This window comes from Malania oleifera, chromosome 8, assembly GCF_029873635.1.
Source record: "Malania oleifera isolate guangnan ecotype guangnan chromosome 8, ASM2987363v1, whole genome shotgun sequence".
Taxonomy (NCBI): domain Eukaryota; kingdom Viridiplantae; phylum Streptophyta; class Magnoliopsida; order Santalales; family Ximeniaceae; genus Malania; species Malania oleifera.
The window spans coordinates 30,043,461-30,055,220 of NC_080424.1; the positions used below are offsets into that span (position 1 = coordinate 30,043,461).

At 33.3% G+C, this 11,760-nt stretch overlaps 1 pseudogene; it reads left to right on the plus strand.

The window, feature by feature from the left end:
• The first annotated feature begins 829 nt into the window (after nt 1-829).
• Nucleotides 830-1,488, plus strand: LOC131161939 (monooxygenase 2-like; annotated as a pseudogene).
• The last annotated feature ends 10,272 nt before the right edge of the window (nt 1,489-11,760 follow it).

The window sequence follows — 11,760 nt, forward strand, 5'->3', positions numbered from 1 at the left end:
ATAGGTTGAATAATTTTTCCCTAAAGCATTGAGGGAGTTTATTATATGGGTGGCCTAATGTACATACTAGTAATAGTTTCATCCGAGTTCATCCTAAAAGTCTCATACTCGCTTGTGAGCATGTCAATTCCACTGTCTCTAACATCAATTGTTCCTTTATAGGTTATCTCTAATTTATTCCATATTTCTTTGGCTAATTTACATGCTATGACCCTATTGAATTTATTTATATCAAGAGCACAATATAATGCATTCATAGCACTTGAATTTGCCTGAAATTATAGAAAATAAATAAATGAAGAAAAATAAAATAAAATAAACTTAACTTATACATTCATGCTCGTATTAATTAAATTATTTGTATTGGTTTTTCACTTTCACTACGAGAGTAAGCAAACTTAACTTATACATTTGTGGTCGCATTAATTAAATTATTTTTCTAACTAAAGTCTTTGATTGGAATTTTTATAAATGACTTGAAATGCTTATAATTTTACATCTCCAACTATTTTTTTTATCTAATTAAATTCTCTGATTAGAATGGGTCTTGAAATGTCTCAAAAACCAAAATTTAAGACTTGATTCAAATACAACTAAATCAACACAAACTTTGATTTAAAAATTAAAATCAATGCTCTCAAACCTGATTTATTAGTGATTAGGAGCCTACGAATTTGAATACATAAAATATAAATTTTATATTGATTTTCATACAAATGCACTCCAAGCATAGCTTCAAACATTTCAGAAAAAAATTCAAAAGAACATTTACATCTAAAGAAAGTCAATTAGAAATATTTACAGAACCTCTGATTGCAGAGACAGAAGACGACATGGAAGATAATCCAGCAAAGATGAAGCAGTTCGTGCTGAGCAAGCTCGGCAAACTCTCTCAACAAGTCCAGAGCGTTGTGGAAAGAACCGAGCTCGTCAACATCTCCCGCACGCCGCTGAAGCTCCGGTGGCCCTGGGATCTTCTCCGGGGAGAGATCTGCAGAGGCAACGTCTGCGTCGCCGGCGACACCCTGCACCCGATGACGCCGGACATTGGCCAGGGCGGCTGCTCCGCTCTGAAAGACGGCGTCGTTCTGGCGAGGTGCCTCGGCGAAGCCTTCCTGGCGAAAACACAAAACGGCGACGAATGGGGAAGGATCGAAAAAGCAAGCGGTGGAGAAGTATGGAAAGGAGAGGAGGTGGAGGAGTGTTGGGCTGATAGCGACGGCGTACGCGGTGGGGATGGTGCAGCAGAGCGACGGGAAGGTGATGAGCTTCTTGAGGGACAATTTGTTGCCGGGAATTTTGGCCGGATCTCTTCTCAAGATGGCTGGTTTCGACTGCGGGAAGCTTAATTGATTCATCATGTGGGACTGATTTATTTGTTGATTTGATGTGTAACAAATGAGGAGTGCTGTGCGAATTGGAAATTTGGAAGTATAAGTAAGACAATTAAATCTGAATTGGAAGAACAACATACAATTGTTTGTTTTTTTGGTATTTTTTTTCCTAAATATAAAATTTAAATGTCTTTTTTATTTTTTATTATTTCAGAAATTATTCTCTTAAATATGCATACATATATCACAAGAACCCATTGATTAGCTTCTATACCAACAAAATAGTAAGTGGTCTCACTTCAAAATAATCAAGAGAGGCCCAAAAAAAAAACAGCCAAAGAGAAGGAACATAAAATCTGCTTACATATTATTCATATTTTATTTTATGCTTTCGACATGGCTCACTTACAATTAAAAATATGAAAACAATAACATTATAAGATGGATATAAAATTATAACTGAATACTTGAGCTAAATGTTGTTCATTGAATTGCCAAGAACAAGGATCTTCTTCTACAAAGATTCTTCTTTTTGCCCTTCCAAACAAAACTCTTTTGTCTTGAAATGCTTCAAAAGGAGAGAACCATCCACTATTGAAATGAAAAATTTCAATGCCGCCTTGAAACTCATTCTACTTTTATCGTTCAAGTACAAAAGAAACGATATGGAAAGTATAAACATAAGTGAGTTTATATAGAGTCGGGGGAGGGTAAAGTTTTAGATCTTGTAGTATCCTAATATTTTTACTATTATTACATTTTATGGTTAGATTTTTCCTTATTTGTTGTCATAAAGATACAACAAATCTTTCTTTTTTAGGCCCTTGTAATGACATGAGAATTTTAATGTGTATTTTCTTTTCTTTTCTTAGATAATTATTTCAATTATCATCAGGTTTATTAATATTAGTTAGGTGTTATCATTGCATTGAAATTATTAAATTTTTTAATTGAATTTCTATAGTAAGAAATGTGTTTGTCAAGAAAGACACCTAAATTAAATGCTCATCAATAATTTTAAGACTCATCTTTAATTGTGATTATAATTATATTCATAATATGTTAGATGAAATAAGTGTTCTGTTTAAACATTTCCAAAAAAATTACCTTTAAAAATCTTAAAAAGTTTATGATATCATGAAATATGCAATTTATTTATCAAAGAAATTTCAAACAATTTAGGAAAGTGTTACTAAAAAGAAATTAATTTTACAATTTTGAAACTATATATTTTCTAGAAAATGATGAAAATATATTTCCTAATTTTTCTATATATTTGAAAAATTGAAAAAGATAGTGATATTTTTGTAACAATTTGAAAAATTGGAAATGAAAATAAAATTGTTCACACATCTAATTAGTGCCCAAAAAATTTTTTATTGTTGTTTATTTATTTGCATAAATATTTCAAAAATAAAAAATAGCTATTTTTGTAATTTTTTAGAAACTAAAATAAAAAATAAAACCCATTGTCTAACAACAACAACACCAAATCAAATTTTAACCCAACTTGGTGAGATTAGTTAATCATTTTACACCAATTTAAATGTGTAAGGTTAATTTTCTCTGCAAATTCATGACTATAAACGAACCCTAATTAGCTCTTTTAAAATTTTTAAAAAAGAAAAATACGATTAATATTAGCACATTTGTAACGACCCGACCCTTTATACAGACTCAGGTGTCACTCACTCATACAAAATACCTGTACCTGTTCAAGATGCATAGACAACCCGCCCTAAACAGGGACATACGAGTGTAAGTCATACATAACAGGATTGTAAATGTTGCGGAAAAACATAAACATTCATCGGGATTTTTAATAGACATATACCAGAGTTTATTGTTGTATCCTCAAATACATTTATACTGACTTAGAACATATCCCACTAATACAACTCTAAAAGAGATATTCCAACTAAGTTCAATACACCCATAAACCACTTACGTATGCTACAACTAAAAATAATTCTCCAAGTCCCTTAAGCACCTAGGATCGACGTCCTGATGGACCTAAAAACAATCATTTTATGAATTCAACTCTTATGGTTATTTTTGGTCAACTCTTTTTCTTCTTTAGGTATTTCTTTACCATCTACAATTTTAGTAGGGATAAGGTCACCTTGTGTGACAGTTTTCCATGCTTTCTAATCCATGGTATGCAAGTATATCCTCATTCGTTGTTTCCAAAAAGTATAGTTGACACCGCAAAAGAGGGGTGGTCTATAAGAGGATTGAACCTCGACAAAGGGAGCTACACCTAGGTGTGCCATAGGGATCTTTATGTAACTTATAGTTTAAGATTTACTACAACCTCTCTCTGATACCAATTGATAAGTAAGGTGTACTCCCAAGAGAGGGGGTGAATTGGGTTTTTTAAAAATTTCTTTAGAAACTTTTTGTTTTGCAAATTCCTTTAATTAAGTATTTACCCCTTTTTAAGAATGAGTTGATTACTATCCCACCCAGAATCAATCTCTTATTTATTACCTCAATTATTGTCGTATAAGGACGATGTAATCAAATTAATATCAATACTTCAATGAATACCAATTTCAGATTAGATTTTATTTTCAAAAATGAGTGGTGATTTCTTCAATTAATAATTTCAATCAACCAATTCTTGCAAGATAAATAAGATAATCATACAAGATTTAAATAAACTTTTAATCCAATCAAATTCATTGATTTAAACCAATATTCATTATTCAATCTCAAGTTCAAATCTTTGAGGTAAATGCACAATAACTTTGACTTGTAATATTCAATTTATAACAATTCAGCTTTTGAATATGTCAATCCAATCAATAAGGTAAGCTTGATTTCTAAATATGAAATAAAATAGAAAATTCAACCAAACTTCCAAAACTCTGATATTGATATCAAATAAGTAACTTGAATTTAAGTATGTAACCAATCAATATATTAATGAGCTTTGGTATTGATCAATCAATGTACTCTCTTGCGGTTTCTGCAATATAATATTGATCAATCAATGTACTCCCTTACGGTTTCCGCAAACCACCCAAGGATTTCACTATACTGCTCTCTTAATTGGGTGGAGCAAACCGATTACACGCTCCTTCAAATAGGATGGAGCTCTCCTCTACAAGTGATACCCCACGCTCGGTAATCCAATGATTCAACAATCCTGAATCGTCAAAAAATCTCCCTAGCAAGAATCCCCTTTCGGTAGTCCAACGATTCAATAACTTGAACTGTCAAAAATAAGAAAAAGAACAAGAGCCTTGTGTACAAGTAATACTCTCAACAAGAGAAGATTAGTACAATTAAAAGCACAATATACTTCAATAGAAATCAATATAAACAAATAAAGCTCAAGAAGATATCACCGGGGTTCTTTAGATTTGAAAGATCTTAGTTTATGCACAAGAACCTCAAGATTTAATTTAGCAAATTTGCAGCAATAGCTTTCAGCAAACTATGCTTAGCAAGAACGCTTTGAATGTGGAAGAATTTGAACAATAGATGATTTGCTCAATTGTTGGTGTGTAAAATCCTTAGGTTTAGCATGTATTTTATAGAGTTAAAGAGCACATTTTCTTGTTACCCAAGTTGCTTGGAGTATTTTCCAAGTTTTTACAATGTTTGAAGCCCAAGAAATTATTTTTGGAAATATTCCCACCCTACTTTATTTTAAATTTGGAAAGTCACTCGCTTGTCAAAAAGAGGTGTTGTCAGCTTCGACCAGCATTCAGTATTTTGGGTATAACTTTCATTATACAACTCTGATTTGAACGTTCTTGGTATCAACAAAATTCTAAGATAAAATCTCAAAACTTTCATGTTGGACACTTTTTAAGATAAGAAGTTTTTGATAGAGAAAATTGCTCATCAATGCAAATATAAAAAAAAATAGCGGAATTTGGAAAAACCTGTTTTGGTGCTTTATATTTCAAAAATAATTTTAACCTTTTTGAAATAACTTTTGACTTTATAAAAATATTTTCCAAGTTTTTTAAAAGGTATCTAGGTCCAAGTAATTAACCTAAGAGTTTCATGCATTTATATTACAATCGTTTGAAGTACTTACATTAGACTCTTTAGAATTTATAAACTTCTAAGCACTATGTCTTCATGCACTTGCTTTGCTTCTCAATATCTTCATGCATTTGCTTTACCTTCCTTCATGATTTGTCTTTTTCTTAAGTCTTTCTTGACTTCAAGCTTTAATATACATTAAGCTTTCATTTGATTGTATTTGAAGTATAAGCTTTCACTTGAGTCACTTGATCTTGATACTCGAGTCCTGAAACTTCACTTAACCAAATATGTTAAGTCCCTTTGATCTTTTTTTCCATCAAAATAAGATTCTAAACCTTATGAGGCCAACAAACCATCCCATGACAACAAGATTAAAGAACAATTTTCTCAAACCTCACAAGCAATCACATGACTATCTTAGGCATCCACTACCTCAAGCATTGCTAGCCGAAAGATCCATCACAACTGTAGAACCGAGCTATTATACTGAAGCTTCAAAATCAATTCTTTGGCAAGAAGCTAGGAACAAAGAATTTAATGCATTGCAGTAAAATGGTACTTGGTCCTTAGTTCCACACTCACTAGGTACAAATATTGTGGGATGTCGTTGGGTTTACTGAATTAAAAGTAAAGTCTATGGAACTATTGAGCGTCAAAAAGGTCGACTAATCGTCAAATGCTTCCATCAACAAGAAGGAATTGATTTTTCAAAAACATTTAGCCCAGTTATTAAGCATGCCATAATTAGATTGGTTCTTTCAATTGCAATTTCTCATGATTGGCCCATTCACCACATTGATGTGCAAAATGCATTTTTGCATGGTGATCTTCAAGAAGAAGTTTTTATGACTCAACCACAAGTTTACATTCATCCTCAATTTCCAAGTCATGTCTGTAAGTTACAAAAATCACTATATGGTCTGTGACAAGCTCCCCGAGCTTGGTTTTCTAAACTTTAAGACAAGTTAAAGTCATTACACTTCCATGAAAGTAAAGCTGATACTTCACTATTTGTTCTTAAAACAAAAACAACAACTATTTATGTTTTAATATATGTGGATGACATATTAATCACTAGATCAAGTTTAGCTACCATCAACCGAGTAATTCTTTGCTTAAAAGAAGCATTTTCTATCAAAGACTTGGGCCCTCTTAACTTTTTTCTTGGTGTAGAAGCACTTAGATGCAGTGAAGGTATTTAGTTTACTTGTCGCAAATATATAGTGGATTTGCTAAAAAAGAGCGACATGGATCAAGAAAAACCATGCAGTGGCCCAATGACTTCCACTTGTAATCTCACTTCAACATATGGCAAACCGTGTGCTAATGCAAGCCTTTACGAGAAGTATTGTCAGCAGCAGGCAATACCTTGCATTTACATGGTCTGATTTGGCTTTTGCAATCCACAAAGTCAACAAGTTTATGCATAATTGTAACGCCTCGAACCCTTAAACCCGGTCTCGTGTGTTATACCCAATAAAATCCTGATAATCCATAAATAAATACCATATACGCAGCTAAAAACATAAACATAATCTTCCATCCAAAAAATACCAGAGTTTTTCTACATCTATCTATACACAAAAAATACATTGTTTATCCACATGCATTCACATGTTTATACATATCTCCAAAACATAACCTACACTTTTAGTATTCTCCAAAAGACTTAAAACATAAAACATAAAACATAACTTATATACATCCCAAAATATCATCAAAATGCTTATACCTTATAAACCAAAAATGCTATATCCAACTTAAGCTCTCTGAGCTTGATCTCGTGGAGGTCCTGAAAAAGATAAATTTGTATTCAGGTGAGACACATCTCAGTAAACGAAGAAACAATATATATTAAAACAGCGTGTGACCAACATGAGGTTCATAAATAACATATTAATATCATTTGCAAACCATTAACATAAATTCTTAAAAACGTTTCCTAAGCCTAATCAAACACATGCAAGATATTTACCCACGAGACTACCCAAGGATAGGAGTGATTACCCGCCTATACAAGTAGCACCCCTCTGCTCTGATACATTAAGTAACCCAAAGGTCACAATTGAAGCATATCAAGGCACTCACTTTTCTCAGTAAGTCCTCAAGTCATAAATTAATCTCGTATTCACACAGTTCATACAAAAGTTTACCAGCAAAGGCTCCCAAGAATAGGGAAATCTACCCACTCATACAAGTAGTTTCCCTCTACCCTAACATGTTATGCAGCCTACTATTACACCTGATACAGATAGGACACTCGCCTTTTTAAGCAAGCCCTCAGGTGAAGAGTTTGCCTCGCCCTAACGTAACTTGTTCTACTAACATAAATACTGGTAATACTCTAGTATATTATTCTGCCTGTCATTATTCAACCATTCATATCTGTTCATATTCATAACTTTAATATTTCATAGCATTTCACTTTACGTATTTCACATTTTACATCGTTCATATTTCACATGTCATATCCATTTCATTCACATTTTCATTTCATTTCATTTACAATTCATTCATTCGTACTATAGCTCCTTTTAGTTGTACATCAGTTAGTCCACATAGATATGTGCTAGAATCTGCTAACATAGCTCATTTTAGCTGTCATCACTTAGTCTGCAACTCTTTTTAACTGTCATTGCATATATGGTTGCATTATCAAACACAAGAAACATAATCCTTATAACATTTCATTATCAATGCATTTCTTACATAGCCTGCGTCTCATACATATAACATAAGTTTTTACTGCATTGTTATCCACTCATGCCACACAATTTTGCAGTAAAGTTCATACAGTGCCTGTAAAATAAGTCAACTAATATTTAATGTTTATATACTGAAAATACACCTTCATTTCTTACATAATTATCCTAAAAATATTATTCACTTTCATTAGTTTATTTTCACATATACATAGTTAAATAAGCAGCCCTAAGCTCAAAAAACACAATTTACATGGTTGACATTTTATACCCACATAAAAACATATATACATATATATATATAACATAGTCCATTTTCATTTAATTTATGAAAACTTGATTTAATATATAAATTTCCCCTTACCTGAATCCTTGAACTACGTCAACAAGAATCCCCAATAGATGCCTGTGACGCTCATCCGGACCCTGGTTCAAAACCCTAGTTTAATTAAATAAACTCCAAATAAACTACTATTTCTGCATTTTCTCAATTTATAAACTTCAATAAAACCTTTAAAAAACCCAAAAACTAGGAATCATAATCCTTACCTCAACTTAGGAGCGTTTTCCAAAAAGTACAGTTTAGAAGACTGATCCGCTAGATGTGTAGAGAATCTTCCCTAGAACACCGTAGCGACCTCCAATCATTAATTCGGGCTGAATCTGGGCCGGAAAATTAGAGAGAGAAAGTTGAAGGGAAAATGATTTCCTTTGCGTGGAAGCTTCCCCAAACCTTCTTATACTTGACTTTGTCACGTGGAAGACATGACTCGTCGACGAACCACTGAAAAACACTCGTCGACAAGGCCATGAGCTCGTTGACGAGTTTTAGAACATCTCAAACCATCTCAGTTAATCTTCGTTGACAAGACATGCCTACTTGGCGACGAGGCTCAGAAGATCTCTCATCGACGAGAAAATCCTACTCGTCGACAGGCACCTGCTTGCTATCCTTTTTAAAATTTCTTTTTCCTTTCTTCTATTTTCCCTTTTCCTTTTTATTAACTTTCTTAAAATTTTTAAATAGTTAAAAATTCTCCAGGTTGTTACATTCCTCTTGAATCACATTGGCAAGCTGTAAAGCGAAAACTTTGCTATCTTAAATATTCAATTTCAATAGGCTTGCTAATATCTAATGTTGCAGACTTCAAACTTCATGCATTATCAAACTTAGATTGGGTAGTAGATAAGGATGATAGAAGATTTGTGGGTGCTTATTGTATTTATCAAGGTCCTAACTTGATCTCCTGGAGTTGTAAATAGTAGCCAATAGTAGCTCGTAGTAGCGCCGAGGTTGAATACAAGGCACTGGCAAACACTACAACCGGGCTAATGTGGATCAAGTCAATTCTAACTGAACTTAGAATCTCTATTCAACAACCACCTGTTCTTTGGTGTGACAACATTGGTGCCTCTTATCTCACATCCAATCCTATGTTTCATGCAAGAACGAAACACATAGAGATCGACTTTCATTTTGTTCGAGATCAAGTCCACCACAAATAATTAATAGTTTAGTTCATCTCTAGTCATGATCAGTTAGCAAATGCACTAACTAAACCATTACCACCAAAGAAGTTCCGAGATGTTCGATCCAATCATTCGTGATCTCCCATTCAAATTGAGGGGGGCGTGTAGAAGATCAAGTGATTTCAATTGAAATCATTGCTGAGGATTAGGAGAATTGATCCTGCTGAATGCAGTAAATGACTACCGAAATACTTTCTGAAGTTTAGGGATGATGAGATATGATTATGAGGACTTCAAACTTGAATTTGAATATTAGAAAATCAGTTGTAAATGTGTCTATATGCACTGCATGTAAGCTACAAGAAAATTAATGAGAAATATAGAAATCTTTCAAATACTTTCTTTCTTCTATTTCTTTACAAGGGGCAACAGAATCTCTTTACAGAGAATATCAACTATCGAGATCATACAAATGATGTATTGGCTAATTATATGAAAGAAGGTGAAGAGGCCGAGCCATTGACATAAATTATGAGAACTCTTTAGTGACCCATTACACTGAGGAGAAGGAGGATTTTGACTCAGCCAAATATAAAGGATACAAGAAGCTCTCTTTAGCCGAGGATTTAAGATAGTTGATGATGAACACTAAAGTGATCTTGGGAATAAAAATAATCTCAAGCCCAATCTAGAGGTATGTGAATTTATTGGCAAAAAATTTAATTCAAGTGATGACCCTCCCTTGGGTTGGCCTAAATTCAAGTATATATATATATATAATCTCAAGCCCAATCTAGAGGTTTGTGAATTCATTGGGGAAAAATTTGAATCAAGTGATGACCATCCCTGAGCTTGGCCTAATTCGATACTGATGACCCTCTTCAATCCTTCACTCTCGGTTGGTCAAAACATGCTCTAAATCCAATATACTTTAGAGTGTCACTTACAAATAATTTAAAACGATCAATAAATTACTCGATAGGGAAGAAAGCAAAGATAATACATTCTTCATGGCCAAAAGGATATATGTACCAATGCCCAAGTTGTATGATAGTAATCTTTCGGCTTAGGAAGATAGTATAATAAAAATTATTTCATGGCCAAAGGTATACAATTTTATAATCGGTTAAAATTAGGTTGTGGAGGTCATTATTCTTTGGCAAGTTTCAATTGATCATTTAAAAGTGTTAAAACAACTAATAAAGCAATCATGGGGAGCATTGTTTGCGGTATCTTTGTGCACTCACTTGTAGTATGGTGATGATTGCTCAGTCAAGAAATTGCCCTAAGAATTAAAATAAGATGTCACCTAGATGAGATGTGAAACAATTGTCGAGGCTAGACAAAATCACTTATTGCTCAATCATTAGGGGAATTGCAAGGGAAGTTGCCTAGGTGAGGCACATAATGAACATTGCAAACACCTAGGCGAGGCTAGCTATTTATTGCCAAGTCACCTTACAAGTGAAAAGGAAAGGTCGCCTAGGAGTGGCAAGTCACTTATCACTTTACCATTCAAAAAATCAAAAGTAGCCACCTAGGCAATGGAGGTTGCATATTCATTAGGAGATAGAACAACACCCCAATCGTTTAAAACAAAGGTTGCACACTCAACTAGGATATAGGTCGCCCATTCATTAGGCAACAAGGCAGACAAGTATTAGGCAAGCATGAAAGTTTTTGTCAACTATAATAATTAGGCCTTTAGAGTTTAGAAATTGATTGAATTTATAATTAGGATTAATTTTTAGAAACAAACCAAAATTATTATTAGCATTTATGACTTGATTTTATAATTTGTAACTGTATAAATTGATGTAGGTTTGACCTCGAATGGGTATAAATAGGTATCAACCTATATTGCATGGATCTCTTAACTAATTTCATACATCAATATAGTAGTCCTGTGCTAATCTAAGCCTCTTGTACCTCTTCTAACTTAAGTCTTTTTACCTCCCTCTCTTTGCTCCTCCATATATATTTTCACAATTTCTACAACTTTCTCCACTCCTTTTTTTACGGGGCGCTGCTTGTGAGTTAAGATAATTATCCCTACAAGTCCACTTCACCTAATTCTCCATCTCCCTCTCAATATCTTTCATTCCAAAATATGCTTAATTTTGATCAAACATAAGAAAAACAAAATGGAAAACTACTAGAATGGATGAAAGTGCAAGTACAATATTAGTCTAGGACCAACAAGTATGCTTGAGGTGATTCTGCTACATCAATCACTTCTCACAATATTA